Below are 17,816 nucleotides of genomic sequence, written 5' to 3'. Positions count from 1 at the left end.
TACGAATCCGGGAAGGCGACGAATGGAAGACAGCATTCAACACCCCATTGGGACACTTTGAATATCTTGTTATGCCTTTTGGGTTGTGTAATGCCCCAGGGGTGTTTCAGGCATTGGTAAACGATGTTCTCAGGGACTACCTCAACCGGTTTGTCTTCGTGTACATTGATGACATTCTCATCTTTTCCAGGTCACTGGAGGAACATAGCGCTCATGTTCGCCAGGTCCTCTCACGGCTCCTAGAAAACAAACTTTTCGTCAAGGCTGAAAAGTGTGAATTTCAGGTGGACTCTGTGGAATTCCTGGGGGTGATTCTTGAGCGCGGCCAGGTTAGGGCCGACCCCCACAAGATTCGTGCGGTAACTGAGTGGCCTACACCCACCTCACGTAAGGAGCTCCAACGCTTCCTTGGTTTTGCCAACTTTTACCGGCGGTTCATCCGTAATTACAGCCAGGTCGCAGCACCCATCACTCGCCTTACCTCCACCAAGATCCCTTTCACCTGGCCCCCAGAGGCCGACGAAGCTTTCTCCCATCTCAAGGCCCTATTTACTTCAGCCCCCATCCTCATTCAACCAGATCCCGACAGGCAGTTCATCGTAGAGGTCGATGCATCGGACACGGGGGTGGGAGCTGTCCTATCCCAGCGAGCGGGGCCCGAGAACCGTTTACACCCATGTGCCTTTTTCTCCCGTCGCTTATCCCCAGCGGAGGCCAACTATGATGTGGGTGACCGTGAGCTGTTGGCAGTGAAACTGGCCCTGGAGGAGTGGAGACACTGGCTGGAGGGGAGCGCTCAGCCTTTTATCGTTTGGACGGATCATAAAAACCTGTCCTACATCCAGGCGGCAAAGAGGCTAAACTCCCGACAAGCAAGGTGGGCACTTTTTTTTAGTCGGTTTGACTTTGCTATGACCTACCGGCCCGGATCACGCAATATCAAACCGGATGCCCTATCTCGTCAATACTCCACAGAGGAAACTCCAGCCAGTTCGACAACCATTCTTCCACCCAGCCGGGTCATTGGATTACTCACATGGGACATTCGCAGGATTGTCACTGAGGCCCAGGCGCAGGAACCAGATCCCAGGTCAGGACCCCATGCCTGTCTTTTCGTCCCTACCACAGCTCGCTCCCCTGCCTTGCAGTGGGCCCATGGCTCCCGCATTGCCTGCCATCCTGGTGTTAGCCGCACACTGTCGCTGTTAAGGAGACACTTTTGGTGGCCATCCATGGAGGCTGATGTCAAGGAGTTTGTGGCCGCTTGCACGACATGCGCACGTAACAAGTCCTCCCACCAACCTCCAGCAGGGTTACTACATCCACTTCCAGTCCCGGGTCGCCCATGGTCCCACATAGCGTTAGATTTTGTCACCGGTCTACCTGAGTCAAGCGGGAATACGGTGATTCTAACCATGGTGGACCGGTTCTCCAAGGCTGTGCACTTTGCGGCCCTGCCCAAACTCCCCACAGCCTTCCAAACGGCGGAGCTATTAGTTAACCTGGTGTTTCGCGTGCATGGGATCCCTACGGACATTGTGTCGGACCGTGGGCCCCAGTTTACCTCCCATGTCTGGAGGGCTTTCTGCAGAGCCTTGGGCGCGACGGTCAGCCTCTCGTCTGGCTTCCACCCTCAGTCCAATGGACAGGCGGAGAGGGCAAATCAGAGCTTGGAAGCCGCCCTACGATGCATGGCCGCCCGCAACCCCAGGGGTTGGAGCTCCCACCTAGCTTGGATCGAGTACGCCCACAACACCCTGATCTCGTCCGCCACAGGTTTTTCCCCCTTTGAGGCCTCCCTAGGCTATCAGCCCCCGTTGTTCCCCGAGCAGGAAGCAGACGTGGCAGTTCCCTCCATTGAGCAACATCTCCGTAGGTGCCGAAGAGTCTGGAAGACCACCCGGGCTGCTCTCCTCCGGACTCGTGACAACAACCGCCGGTCGGCAGACCGCCATCGGAGACCTGGCCCCCCCTACGCTCCCGGTCAGGTCGTATGGCTATCTACCACGAATATTCCCCTCCGCTCGGTATCCAAGAAACTCTCCCCCCGCTACATCGGCCCCTACGTCATTGAGAGGATTATTAACCCCACGTCTGTGCGTTTAAGACTCCCCCGCCACATGCGCATCCATCCCACATTCCACATCTCTCAGCTCAAACCAGTGGCCTCCTCCACCCTGAGCCCTCCTTCCGACCCCCCACCACCCGCCCGGCTCGTCGACGGCCATCCGGCATACACGGTCCGCCGATTGCTGGAGGTTCGGAGGCGAGGCCGAGGCCTTCAGTACTTGGTAGATTGGGAGGGCTACGGACTGGAGGAACGTTCCTGGATTCCCCGATCTGCCATCCTCGACACCAACCTGATCCGGGAGTTCCACCTCCGAAATCCTAATGGACCCGGTAGGCCGCCTGGAGGCGGTCGTTAAGGGGGGGGTACTGTTATAATCCGCTCTTACCTTGTTACTTTCGTTTTCTATGGTTATATTTTCATTTGTATTTTCCGCTTGTGTACTTTGTTAGTTCTGTTATCCTCCGTTTTATTTTTCGTTAAAGTTTATTTCGGACTTTCGCTTTTTGTTCTTGTTAGATATGTGTGTGTGTTTTTGCCTGCCCGGCTTCCTTCTCCCCCCAGCGGCTTGGAGGGGTACTGTCCCCAGAAATTGCAGTGGAAGCCAGCCAATGGATCGCTGGAGGGCGGACCTCACTCACCTGTACCTCATTTTCCATCTAATCAGCTACCGCTTATAAACGCCGGCTTTTCCACCACGCATCGCCAGATTGTCTGCTTGTCACCGCGGTACAGTGACACCTGACTCCTGAGCTGATCTCTCTTTTTAAAGGACATTATCTTGTTGCTGTTCCAACTATTTTTCAACGTTGTTGTTTTTTCTTCCCGGTTGATTCTAGCCCAGCGATCCATTCATCATCTGGCTTCCCTGTTGGTTCCTGGACTTGGCTCCTAGCTCCTGCGACCCTGGTTCATCTTCCACTACCACCCCTGCACTCCTGTTGGTTCCTGGACTTGGCTCCTAGCTCCTGTGACCCTGGTTCTTCTCCCACTGCCACTGTTTGTTCTGCCTAAGCTCTGGACAGTGTTGGACACCAACCCCTCTTGTTCCTGGACTCAGATCATAGCTCCTCTTACCCACAGTATTGCTCCAGCCGCTTCAGTGTCCTCTGTTTGGACCTATCACCATTTCCCCTGTTTGTCTGAATCTAATAAATATTAATTGTCAACTTTAGTTCTCGCTCCTTTTTGTGCATCCATACTTGGGTTCCCCTACGTTACGGGTTTTCTCAAACCCCCATATCATAACAAGTATAAAGACAGGCCAACACTTCTGTTCCTGGTTCTTCAGCTATTCCACGGCTGTAAGAACCCACAATCATTCCAGTAAATTCTCCAATCCAGTCAACTGTAATCTTTATTTTATCATTCCACGACAGTACTTTCTTTTAAAACCCCGAACTAACTATAAATACTTGATCATTTAGATCATACTTGCTATTGATAAGATATTATTTTATTTACTAAATGTTAATAAATTTATTTTTTGTCTGGTTTATAGTTCATGATTAGAGATAAGTACTCCAGATGGTGAGAGAGTTCCATATTCACTAAAAGTTAAAACATGTTTTATCATGTCTTCTGGTTTATATTGTATATAATTGTACTAAATTTCTATATCTACAAATTTGAAGAAGTCAAGTCAATTTTATTTGTATAGCCCTTTTTACAACAGACACTGTCTTAAAACAACTTTACAGAATCCAGGATCGACAGACCAAAGCCCCTTGTTGAGAAGTGGTTAAACAGAGCAGACTAAGCTGACTTAACTTTAATCTGATCATGTACTGGTTATGAGTTTATTATTATCAACTAACAAGAAGGTTGTAATATATTAAGGTTTTAAAATAAAAAAGAGCAGCTATTAGGAATCTAATACGCAGGAAAATCAGCTATTGATCCACTAACATTAGTGCAGATGATCTACTAATCTAATAACTAAATCTGGTGGATTAAATGTACTAAAATAAATTTCGATTGTAGCTGTTATAAATATAGTAACTAAGGTACCAACTTTCTACTAAAATATATTGTGCTTCAAATCATCATTGTATACGTTCTATAAGAGCATCATTGTGAAAACTACATTTACTTATGATTGAGATTATTGTTGTAAAACAAATTTTTTAAATGCTTGCTTTTAAAATCCACTATATATTGTTTCTCATACTTAATAATTTAGTACACATGAGTATTGTAATAAAAGCATCATGTAATGTAAACGTTTACCATAATAACTTCTGTTATATAATAAAGCCTAGAGCTGATAAAAAAGTCTAATAAAATTATATATGTTTATTCCACTAGAATAAAAGAACACGAGAAAGAATTCTCGACATATTTAGGTATATTTGACTTAATCTGAAAAGTTTTAAACACGTGCAGATCCATAATAAAGAATAACAAAATTAACAGGCTGGGTTTAAACCAGCACATCAAACAAGACAGAAGCTACAAAACACAAAGTAACAAAAGTTGTCACATTTTAACGTAAGCTCCACTATACTTCACCCAAAACAAGGTAAAAAGTTTACAAACTAATCAAGACAAGAAGAAACAAGTTCAAACAATCAAATGAACCATAAAATTCTACAATTTAATAATATTCTAAAAGTTGCATAAAAAAAACAGCTAAATATTATGGTGTTATTTTTTTCATGCTCAAATAATTAAAACTACAAAAATGTAGGAGCCAAAACTTTTTAGCAGAAACAAACAAACTTTACTGCACAACAATGATGTAAATGAATGATCTGTTTTTATAGTGTTATTATTTAATATATTTCTGTCTAAACGGTTTTCACTCTCTCTGTTTTCACTCTGCACACCCAGCACAGTGTGGCTAAATGCGGTTTCTAACTGGTCGTACCTGTAACTGTTTTTTTTTTAAGAAATGGACGCCGTGTGCTCCACACCAAAGACGGACCATCCATGTTATCAGCAAGAAGTCCAAAAGCCAGGGTCTGTCATGGTATGGGGGTGTGTCAGTGCCAGGGTCTGTCATGGTATGGGGGTGTGTCAGTGCCAGGGTCTGTCATGGTATGGGGGCGTGTCAGTGCCAGGGTCTGTCATGGTATGGGGGCGTGTCAGTGCCAGGGTCTGTCATGGTATGGTGGTGTGTCAGTGCCAGGGTCTGTTATGGTATGGGGGCGTGTCAGTGCCAGGGTCTGTCATGGTATGGGGGTGTGTCAGTGCCCTTGGTAAAGGTCATTTACACTTCTGTGATGCAGCATTAATGCAGAAAAGTACATTGAGATCTTAGAGCAACATGTGCTGCCTTCAAGATATCGTTTTTTCCAGGAATGTCCAGCATTTTTCAACAAGATGATGCAAAACCACCTGCTGCACACAATACAAAGGCATGGCTGTGGAAGAAGAGGGTACGGGTACGGGTACTGGACTGGCCTGCCTGCAGTCCTGACCTGTCCCCAATAGAGAATGTGTGGAGAATTTTGTAACAAAAAATGCGACAATGACGACCCCGTACTGTTACACATCTTAAGACGTGTTTACAGGAAGAACTACACAAAATAAAAGCTGAAACACTAAATCACTTGGTCTCCTTGGTGCCAAAACCTCTTTTAAGTGGTGAAATGGAACGGCAACAATACAAAGTGGTAAAAACTTTTCCTGATTTGGGGTTGTATAATAATAATCTAGGAATACTATAACATCAAAATTACAGTTTAACAGGAATCTTCAGCATTACTCACCGAGCTGCTCTGGATGCTGCAACCACCGGCATCAGTTTCAGATGAACCTTCTCTGATGAGATGTAGTGATTGGTATAATCACTAAGGTTAAACACATTCAGCTCATCTGATGATGTCAGTAAGATGAAGACCAGAGCTGACCACTGAGAATCAGAGAGTTTGGTTTGTTGTAGTTTTCTAGATTTCAGGTATTGTTGGATCTCCTGAACTAGTGAATGATCATCCAGTTCATTCAGACAGTGGAACAGATTAATGGATTTCTCTGTTGAGGGATTCTCACTGATCTTCTTCTTAATGTACTGAACTGTTTCCTCTTTGTTGTGAGAGTCACTTTCTGTTTGTGTCACTAAGGCTTGTAAGAGATTCTGACTGGACTTCAGTGAGAGACCCAGAAGAAAGCGAAGAAAAAGATCCAGATGTCCATTCTTACTCTGTAATGCCTGATCTACAGCACTCTTGTGTAGATCTGAGGTTCGTTTTATCTTCAGGAACCTCAGTTTTGAGGACTCACTCTGTTGAAGAACATTTTTCTTTTCGTTCATGAAGGTCAGATGCACATATAGAGCTGCGAGATGTTCCTGAATGCTCAGATGAACAAAGCAGTACACTTTACTCTGGTGAAGTCCCAACTCCTCTCTGAAGATCTGTGTACACACACCTGAGTACACTGAGGCTTCTTGAACATCAATTCCACACTCCATCAGGTCTTTCTCATAGAAGATCAGGTTTCCTTTCATCAGCTGCTCCAAAGCCAGTTTTCCCAGTTTGAGGATCATTTCTCCTTCTTCCTCCTGATTCTTCATGTACTTTTTTTCTGATGACGTTGGTCTGAATGATGAGGAAGTGGGTGTACATTTGAGTCAGAGTTTTGGGGATCTCGCCACTCTCTGCTTCACCAAACATTCTCTCTAGAACTGTGGCTGTAATCCAGCAGAAGACCAGAATGTGACACATGATGTAGAGGCTTCTTAATGACTTCAGGTGTGAGATGATTCTACTGGCCAGACTCTGATCACTGATCCTCTTTCTGAAGTACTTCTCCTTCTGTGGATCAGTGAATCCTCGTACCTCAGTCACTCGATCGATACACTCAGAGGGGATCTGATCAGCTGCTGCTGGGCGGGAGGTGATCCAGATCAGAGCAGAAGGAAGCAGATTCCCTTTGATAAGGTTCATTAGCAACTCATGAACTGATGCTGATTCATTTACATCACTCAATCCCACTGAGTTCTGGAGATCTAGAGGTAAACGACACTCATCCAACCCATCAAAAATAAACAGAACTTTGTACAAGCTGGAAATGTTGGTTTCTTTTATCTCCTGAAAATAGAAATGAAGGAGATCCATCAGACTCAGTTTGTTGTCCTTCATCTCTCTGAAAGGAAGTGGAAATATGAGGTGGACGTCCTGATTCTCTTTCCCTTCAGCCCAATCCAGAATGAACTTCTGTACAGAGACGGTCTTTCCGATGCCGGCAACACCCTTTGTCAGGACAGTCCTGATGGGTTCATCTTGGTCTGATAAAGGTTTAAAGATGTTGTTACATTTGATGGGCGTGTCCTCTGTTGCTGCTCTCCTGGATGCTGCCTCGATCTGCCTCACCTCATGTTTATTATTGACTTTTCCACTTTCTCCCTCTGTGATATAGAGCTCGGTGTAGATCTCATTCAGAAGTGTTGGGTTTCCCTGGTTTGTGATTACTTCATTTACACACTGAAACTTCTTTATCAGGTTTAATTTGAGCTTCTTCTGGACTTCAGTTCCAGCTGATTTTGAGTCAGACCTGTTATATAGTGAGAACAATACATATAGACATAAGATCTTTAAAAATTATAATCTAATTAATGTGTAGAAGAACACAGGAGAGAATCAAACTCCACCTTATAATCACTGCACATCACTGTAAATGTTCTGTTGCTGGGTTTGTTCTTACCTTCTACTTCTGATGATTCCCTGTGGTATTGTAGCTGTTGCCCCCTGCAGGACACTGTGGACACAACAAAATTGCAGGTAGGTTTTATTTTCAGGACTGATTTTCACATTTAAATCTTTGGAGTAATTTAACTGTAAGTGTAATATTTTATGTGCTGATATGGAACATTAAAAGTTCCACACAGTTAAAGAAGATTATAGAACTTTGTACACCACCACATTAATAGTTTAAGTAGTTGTCTTTATATTTTGGACCCAGCAGATCACCACCAAACTCATAAAAGTTATTAAAACATAGATAAATAAAGAAATGCATCTTTTAATTATTGTAAACAAAAAGAGCAGTTTGTCGTCAAATGTGGTAAAACTGTGAAAATTCCTTCTTTACTATGTCACAGATCATTACATTGTGTTTTATACTTTTGTGTGGTTTTTATTGGTATCCCAAAAGGGTATTTGCTGCTTCTAGAAAGAAATGAAATTCAACATTTCATTTTAGTGGCAGATACAAACTAACTTCACCTTTACCTCAACTGAGGATTTTTGTGACACAAACAAAATGGCTGCATACAAGTGTAAAGTATATTCATTCTTATTGTTTGCTTGTTTTGAGAGAGCATTTCAATATTACTACAGCTTCCCCTGAGGACTCAAAATGCAGAGTAAAACTAAATGATTTTATTAAATAAAAGGATTATATAGACAGAAAAAGGGAAAACAGGAAACGAAAAACAAATAGGGAGAACTCGATCGATGCCGCTGGGAGCCGCAGGCAGCTGGAACTGAAAAAGAGAACAACAGAGAAACAATAACCCTGGTCGCCTGGATGCGGCCTGGTCATGCTCTCCGCTGCACTAACATTGCTGAACAGTGTGTCAGACCGCCGCGGTTATGAAGCGCTGAAGCGGGTAAAAGACGGACATAAAAAACTGTCCGTAAGCAAAAACCCTCAACGCTGCCAAGCGTGAAACGGGGGACAGGATTGGTCACGCCTCCCAAAGAGGGTTGCTGTAGCTGGGAGAGAGCCGACCTGTAGCAGACAGAGCAAAAGAGAATTAATGGATTCTCGAAGTGTGGATTAGAACCAGGATTGCCGGCGTTAGAGACAGTTGCTCAACCAGCTACGCCAACCCGGAATTAGTGAACCCAATGGACCTAACACCGTTAGGACGCCGTATAACACCGGTGCACAATGCCATTGCTAGGTTCCTGCTAACTATGCAGGAAGAAGCTATCGCTACACGCTAAAAACAATATCAGCGCGAGGGCTGAGCGTCGTCGCACCACACTTTTCCTAACTGGGGGAAAATAAAGGACTATTTTACCTCGGCCTACCAGCCTTATGCCGCCCGGGGATACCAACTGTCCCTAAAAGTGTGAGGACACGCTGCCATGTGAGAACCAAACAAAAGGTGCGACGCTTAAATAAGCCAGGTGCAGCTGCAGGCAATCAGCCCTAATTGGAAGACCTCCTATTTGAGGCCTTTGTTTGCCGTGCTCTTTAATGCCTGCGATGCCGGGAACCCAGGGTAAGTTCGCCAGCGGCCGCAGGCACCCTAATGGAACCCCCTCCTCTAGGGATAGCTCCCAAGGTCCCAAGACCCGCTGCTTGGTTCCTTCGGAACTCGCGGATCAGTTCAGGGTCCAGGGTCCGACGAGCCGCTACCCATGAACGTTCCTCAGGGCCATAACCTTCCCAATCCACCAGGTATTGGGTGCTACCCTGTACCTTCCTGCTACTCAGGAGGCGACGTACCGTGAAGGCAGGGGCACCCTGGATGATACGAGGGCCGGGAGGTTGGGGAGGGAGTGTAGCTCCCTCGCACGCAAATGGCCAGAATCCCTTCAGTGAAGCACCTGAGCATCTTGCCCAGGTCTTGAATCAGCCTTTCTGATTGCCCATTCGACTTAGGGTGGTAGCCTGAGGATAAGCTGGCCGTTGCACCAATAAGTTGGCAAAATGCCCGCCAGCACTGGCTAACAGACTGCGGGCCCTGGTCAGACACAATGTCTGAGGGGACCCCATGTGCTCTCACCACATGTTACAGAATGACTTGTGCACTGCTCATGGCGGATGGCAGCTTGGGCAACGGGACAAAAAGGCAAGATTTGGTGAACCGGTCGACAATTACCAATACCACCGTGAATCCCCTGGACTTTGGCACCACGGTCTGGATGGTACTGGCAACGGGTGGAGTAGTCCCCACGGGCGCTCTCTAGTGCTCTTGTTAGTAGCACAAACAGCGCAGGTACGGACAAAGTCTCTCACCTGACTTACCATCCCCGGCCACCAAAACATTTGACGCAACAAAACCAGGGTCTTCGTCACTCCTGTGTGCGCCACAAAAGGGGACGCATGGGCCCACTGAAAAACCTGACGCCGAACTGTAGAGGGAACATACAGTCGGTCAGGAGGTCCCCCACAGGGTCGGGTTCTGCCCTTTGGGCATCCCAGACGACCTTACAAATACCCCATGTCACTGGGGCTGCAATCTGAGTCGAGGGAATAATGGGATCAGGCTCGGTCTCCAGTCTGGTGGGCTCCCACTGCCTAGACAGGGCGTCCGGCTTACTGTTCTTGGACCCCGGTCTATAGGACAGTGTAAATTGGAACCTTCCAAAAAATAAGGACCACTGAGCCTGACGTGAATTCATCCGCTTCGCTTGCTGGATGAATGACAAATTCTTGTGGTCCGTCCAAACAAGGAAGGGATGTTTGGCTCCCTCGAGCCAGTGTCGCCACTCATCAAGTGCCAACTTGATGGCTAGGAGTTCCCTGTCTCCTACTGGGTAATTCCGCTCTGCTGGAGTCAGGCATGAATCCCGACACCGCATTCCCCAGATGAAGATTGATCCGGTGGCCCAGTCAATTTGTGGGTTGTGCCTTTTCAGCCACGAGTGACCCAATACCACCTGGAGGTGAGGACCACGAGTTACCAATAAAGGTGATCCGTTCCTCGTGGTTTTGGAGACGCAACGTGAGAGGTTGGGTCTGATGGGTGCTCGGGCTGCCCGCTACCTCCCGGCTCCCCAACTCGACGAACCCGAAGACGGAGGGGTGGCTGCTCGAGCCGACCCCAGCTGCATGGGTTCAGGGTCTGGGTCCGGAGACACCGGTCTAGGGGTCCCCTGAGAACGGGTGAAGGAAAAACGGGAACCTCGTTCCCGCGCTCGCTGACGGAGACGGGTATCTATGGAGGTCGCCAGTTTGTAAAAGGCCTTGAGGGTGGTAGGGAGTTCTCGAGTGGCCAGCTCGTTCTTTATCCTCTCCCCTAACCCAGGATGAAAAATCGCCGTTAACGCCTCCTCATCCCACCCGCACTCAGCCGCTAGCACCCTGAATTCAATAACATAATTGGCCACCGAACGCCCCCCTTGGGTCAGCTCGAGCAGCCAAGGTCCCGCTTCCCGTCCCCCAGTGGGGTGAAAAAAGGTGTCCTTAAGGGCACCCCTGAAGGCGCTCTCAGAGGAACAATCGGGAGCGTTTTGCTCCTAAAGGGCAGTAGCCCACTCTAAGGCTCTCTCTGTTAGTAGGGATGTAATATAGGCTACCTTAGAGTGTTCGGTGGGGTACCGGGATGGCTGTAATTCAAACGCTAACAAGCATTGGAGGAGAAAACCGCCACATTTCTTCGCATCTCCTGAATACCGTTCGGGGGCGGAATAGGAGTTTCACCACCCGCAGATGTTTTGGGGCAGCCGGGAGAGTGGACCAGGGAGTCAGAGCCGTGCTCCAACGTCGGCACACGCTGGGTAAGCTCAGCTACCCGTTGTGCCAGCTCATTAAGGGCCAGCTCATGTCTGCCCAAGGCCACCCCCTGGTGGCGCAGCATGTCTGAGACGGGGGGGTTCTCTACTGAGTCCATTCTATGTTCGCACCTTTCTTGCTAACTATGCAGGAAGGAGCTATCGCTACACGCTAAAAGCAATATCAGCGCGAGGGCTGAGCGTCGTCGCACCACACTTTCCCTAACTGGGGGAAAATAAAGGACTATTTTACCTCGGCGTTCCAGCCTACAAACCTGACCGACCTTATGCCGCCCGGGGATACCAACTGTCCCTAAAAGTGTGAAGACACGCTGCCATGTGAGAACCGAACAAAAGGTGCGACACCCGCTGCTGCACCATGCTGGCAGCCAGGTGCAGCTGCAGGCAATCAGCCCTAATTGGAAGGCCTTCTATTTGAGGCCTTTGTTTGCCGTGCTCTTTAATGCCTGCGATGCCGGGAACCCGGGGTAAGTTCACCAGCAGCTGCAGGCACCCTAATACCCCTGTTGTGAGCACATTCTTTTCCAGATCGAAGACTGACTCAAAATATATAAATATGTAAAGCACAAATTTCTAAATGCACTATTGTTATTGCTCTGTTGAGACTAATCCAGGCCCTGACGCTCCTGCACAATGTTTTACACCTGCAGATTTTAAAGCTAGACCTGGTCTTGGCCTTATTCATATCAATGTTCGGAGTTTACTCTCTAAACTGGATATGATAAAGATCTGGATAGACTCAACAAATGCTGATATTTTAGTCCTATCTGAAACCTGGCATAAACAATCTGTGCATGACAAAGATATTTACATTAATGGCTATAACGTCTATCGCACTAATCAACAAATAAAAAGGGTCGTAAAGTGGCCATATATATACAGTATATACAGGGGTTGGACAAAATAACTGAAACACCTGGTTTTAGACCACAATAATTCATTAGTATGGTGTAGGGCCTCCTTTTGCGGCCAATACAGCGTCAATTCGTCTTGGAAATGACATATACAAGTCCTGCACAGTGGTCAGAGGGATTTTAAGCCATTCTTCTTGCAGGATAGTGGCCAGGTCACTATGTGATGCTGGTGGAGGAAAACGTTTCCTGACTCGCTTCTCCAAAACACCCCAAAGTGGCTCAATAATATTTAGATCTGGTGACTGTGCAGGCCATGGGAGATGTTCAACTTCACTTTCATGTTCATCAAACCAATCTTTCACCAGTCTTGCTGTGTGTATTGGTGCATTGTCATCCTGATACACGGCACCACCATTGGATGCACATGGTCCTCCAGAATGGTTCGGTAGTCCTTGGCAGTGACGCGCCCATCTAGCACAAGTATTGGGCCAAGGGAATGCCATGATATGGCAGCCCAAACCATCACTGATCCACCCCCATGCTTCACTCTGGGCATGCAACAGTCTGGGTGGTACGCTTCTTTGGGGCTTCTCCACACCGTAACTCTACCGGATGTGGGGAAAACAGTAAAGGTGGACTCATCAGCGAACAATACATGTTTCACATTGTCCACAGCCCAAGATTTGCACTCCTTGCACCATTGAAACCGACGTTTGGCATTGGCACGAGTGACCAAAGGTTTGGCTATAGCAGCCCGGCCGTGTATATCGACCCTGTGGAGCTCCCGACGGACAGTTCTGGTGGAAACAGGAGAGTTGAGGTGCACATTTAATTCTGCCGTGATTTGGGCAGCCGTGGTTTTATGTTTTTTGGATACAATCCGGGTTAGCACCCGAACATCCCTTTCAGACAGCTTCCTCTTGCGTCCACAGTTAATCCTGTTGGATGTGGTTTGTCCTTCTTGGTGGTATGCTGACATTACCCTGGATAACGTGGCTCTTGATACATCACAAAGACTTGCTGTCTTGGTCACAGATGCGCCAGCAAGACGTGCACCAACAATTTGTCCTCTTTTGAACTCTGATATGTCACTCATAATGTTGTGTGCATTGCAATATTTTGAGCAAAACTGTGCTCTTACCCTGCTAATTGAACCTTCACACTCTGCTCTTACTGGTGCAATGTGCAATTAATGAAGATTGGCCACCAGACTGGTCCAATTTAGCCATGAAACCTCCCACACTAAAATGACAGGTGTTTCAGTTATTTTGTCCAACCCCTGTATATACAGTATATATATATATATATATACATTAAGTAGAACTTTGATGTTAAATTAGTGCATTCAGAGTCAGTAAGTAAATAATTTGAACTGTTAGCCCTTGAAATTAATCTGTCCAAGAATCACCACATTATGTTAGTGGGGTGGGGTGCTGAGATCAGCACTGTAAAAAAATCTTAACAAGAAATGGTCAGCAAATAGAACTGGTATCTACTTTTAAATATCTAGGAATTTTAATTGACTTATAAAATCTTATTAAGATTTTATTATAGAAACAAGTCTTGCTTTTCTCTTTGTGTGAAACAGAAACTGGTGGAAACAACCTTTTTACCTGTTATTGACTATGGTGATGTGTTGTATATGAATGCTTCCGCTCGTTGTCTTTGCATGCTGGATAGTGTGTACCACGGGGCACTGAGATCCATCACCAAATGTAATCCCCTTATTCATCATTGTGTACTTTATTCTAAAGTTAATTGGATATCCTTATGTGCCAGGTGCCTCAATCACTGGTACTTGTTTATTTACAAAACCATTCTGGGTATCACTCATTTGTATTGTCTCTTAATAAGGAAACATGGAAGTTATGATCTCAGATCTTTCTGTACTCTGCAATCTGTCGTTCCAATGTACGACCTGAACTGGGCAAGAAAGCATTTAGGTTTCTGGCACCGTGTACTTGGAGTACTTTACAATCTGAACTTCAACTTCAAACCCGTGTTACATTGAATGGCAGTGTACTATGTTTGTAAGTGTTTAAAATTTAATCTGTTGTTTTATTGTTTTTATGTTACTATTATGGCTGCCCTCTTGGTCAGGTCGCTCTTGTAAAAGAGACCTTTGATCTCAATGGCACTACCTGGTTAAATAAAGGCTAAAGAAAAATAAAAAAAGTATGTACATACATACATACATACATACATACCATCTTCATAGACTTTGCCTTGTGTACAGAGGTTCATTTAAGCTGGACCAGAAAAGGGCCTTCCCTAAACTGTTGTCACCTGAACTCTATAATTAGGATATTATTTTTGGCCATATAGTGCAGTACAACACCAGGGTCTAAAGAGCATGAGTTTGTTCCTAGACTACAGCCACTGTTTATGGGAGTCTTACCTGGGTCCAGATGATGGATCTCCATCTCTTAACTTCAGAGAAGGATTCATAGATCTATCACTCTTCATGGAGATACAGCTGGGTACTGGAAAATCTGATCTCTGTACTGAGATTGGACTAACAATATGAACATATACTGTATATTACATTACAAAAGCAATATACACACACTATACACATTATATACTGAACTGTGAGGAGCTCTTACCTGGGTCCAGATAATGGATCACCATCTTTTAACTTCAGAGGAGGATCCATAGATCTATCACTCTTCATGGAGATACAGCTGGGTACTGGAGAAGCTGATCTCTGTACTGAGATTGGACTGATAAATAAAACACAGTATAATTAATTTAAATGAACTGAATTATTTATTTAGTACATTTTCATGTATTATTGGGCTGTGAAAAAGTATTTGCCCCCTCATGATATCTTCATTACTGCAAATTTGTTCCAAATGTTTCAGATTAAAAAGTATAAACAAACACATCATGTGTAACCACAAATAGGTTTTAAATTATTATTTTATTTTTTCAATAAAAAAATATATAAAACACTACGAAAAAGTAAATACCCACTGAGTTACTTAATTAACTAATAAACTAAAGTTAATTACTGATTGGCTGGATTACTGCAGCACTGTGAATCTAAACATTACTTAAAACCTTTACAGCAACGTGACGAAACTGTCCCTGATGCTCTGGGACTGGGAACACTGGGAACTGTGGTGAATCTTCCCTGAAGTAGCTAAACTACCAACATTCATTCAAGATTGCATTGCTGACTTATCCACAGGGGGACGACTGTGTCCCCCATCCAACTCTGTCACTGCCTCGTCTGATCTCTGTAACTCCTTTCTCACTTTCTTTCAAGATAAAGTGTCTGGCATATATAGTGAACTCTCTACTTCTGAATATCCCCCCAATATCCAGTTCTTACCATGGGGTGTTCTTCGATTCGCACCTATCCTTCGACTCTCATCTAGCATCGGTTTCCAAATCCGCCTATTTTCATTTGCGCAATATCTCTCGCCTACGTCCTTTGCTTTCGCAAGACTCTGCTAAGACTCTGGTTCATGCTCTAGTCACCTCCCGGCTTGACTACTGCTATTCAATTTTATATGGGCTTCTGCCAAAACCCTCCGTCCTCTCCAACGCATCCAAAATGCTGCTGCTCGGATCCTGACCTTTTCCAAAAAATTTGACCATATTACACCTGTCTTGGCTAAACTGCACTGGTAACCCACCTCTTTGAGGATTAAATATAAAATACTCCTACTCACTTTTAAAGCTGTACATGGCCTGGCCCTGGTATACTTAGCCGACTTATTCACTTATCATTCTTCCTCCCGCAATCTTAGGTCCTCTGGCTCCGATCTATTAGCTGTACCCAGGTTCAAGCGGGCTACGATGGGTGGCCGTTCATTCAGCTGTGCTGCCCCTCGCCTCTGAAATTCCCTCCCTCCTACTCTCCGCTCTGCTTCCTCCCTCAGGCTTTTTACATTTTTGCTTAAAACACATCTCGGTCCCACTTTAAAATAAGGCTACCTTTATAAAGGGTTTATAAAGGGTTAATAAACTGTTTATTAAGGGTTATTAAATAGGTTGAAAATGCCTTGTAAGTCATTAATAAGCTGTTATAAAGCATGAATAGAATGGGCAACCGGAGTGTCACTTGCCAAATAGTGATCCTACATTAATGCAAAATAGTGAACCCACATCAATCTGTAATGTTAAACCTCAGATCTTGTCAGATACTTATCTAGCTTTGTCTTCTCTATCAGTCAGCATTAAACCTGTCAGCGTCATCACATGTTAATAAGTTTAACCATTTAACCACCATGTTTAACCATTTAACCACCAACAGGATGCCTTTTTTAGTCATTAAAAATAATGCAGCGAACATCAACATATGAAATTACAAAATTCACATTCTAAGGTCTTATTTATTTTTACCTTGACATTTTCAGCATAGTGACATCTTCCTCATGGTTGCCACAGGTTCTGGTTTGCTTCAGGTCACTCTCAGATATCTGTGACCTATCTAAACCATCTTAAACTTATTTTAAAGTGTAACACACTTCACCATTTGTTAATGAGTTACTAACACTTATAACTGCAAAACAGGAGCCTTATTTTAAAGTGTAACACACTTCACCATTTGTTAATGAGTTATTAACACTTATAACTGTAAAACAGGAGCCTTATATTAAAGTGTAACACACTTCACCATTTGTTAATGAGTTACTAACACTTATAACTGCAAAACAGGAGTCTTATATTAAAGTGTAACACACTTCACCATTTGTTAATGAGTTACTAACACTTATAACTGTAAAACAGGAGCCTTATATTAAAGTGTAACACACTTCACCATTTGTTAATGAGTTATTAACACTTATAACTGTAAAACAGGAGCCTTATATTAAAGTGTAACACACTTCACCATTTGTTAATGAGTTACTAACACTTATAACTGTAAAACAGGAGCCTTATATTAAAGTGTAACACACTTCACCATTTGTTAATGAGTTACTAACACTTATAACTGTAAAACAGGAGCCTTATATTAAAGTGTAACACACTTCACCATTTGTTAATGAGTTACTAACACTTATAACTGTAAAACAGGAGCCTTATATTAAAGTGTAACACACTTCACCATTTGTTAATGAGTTATTAACACTTATAACTGCAAAACAGGAGCCTTATATTAAAGTGTAACACACTTCACCATTTGTTAATGAGTTACTAACACTTATAACTGTAAAACAGGAGCCTTATATTAAAGTGTAACACACTTCACCATTTGTTAATGAGTTATTAACACTTATAACTGTAAAACAGGAGCCTTATATTAAAGTGTAACACACTTCACCATTTGTTAATGAGTTACTTACACTTATAACTGTAAAACAGGAGCCTTATATTAAAATGTAACACACGTCACCATTTGTTAATGAGTTACTAACACTTATAACTGCAAAACAGGAGCCTTATATTAAAGTGTAACACACTTCACCATTTGTTAATGAGTTACTAACACTTATAACTGCAAAACAGGAGCCTTATATTAAAGTGCAA

General features: G+C 44.4%; 1 pseudogene; it reads right to left on the bottom strand.

The window, feature by feature from the left end:
- Nucleotides 1-16,856, bottom strand: part of LOC134316986 (NLR family CARD domain-containing protein 3-like) — a 95,111-nt pseudogene extending 78,255 nt beyond the window's left edge.
- Between the last annotated feature and the right edge of the window lie 960 nt (nucleotides 16,857-17,816).

The sequence above is a fragment of the Trichomycterus rosablanca genome, chromosome 1 (genome assembly GCF_030014385.1).
Source record: "Trichomycterus rosablanca isolate fTriRos1 chromosome 1, fTriRos1.hap1, whole genome shotgun sequence".
NCBI classification, from domain to species: domain Eukaryota; kingdom Metazoa; phylum Chordata; class Actinopteri; order Siluriformes; family Trichomycteridae; genus Trichomycterus; species Trichomycterus rosablanca.
The sequence above is the reverse complement of the archived record's forward strand: the minus strand, read 5'-3'. Positions and strand labels throughout refer to the sequence as shown.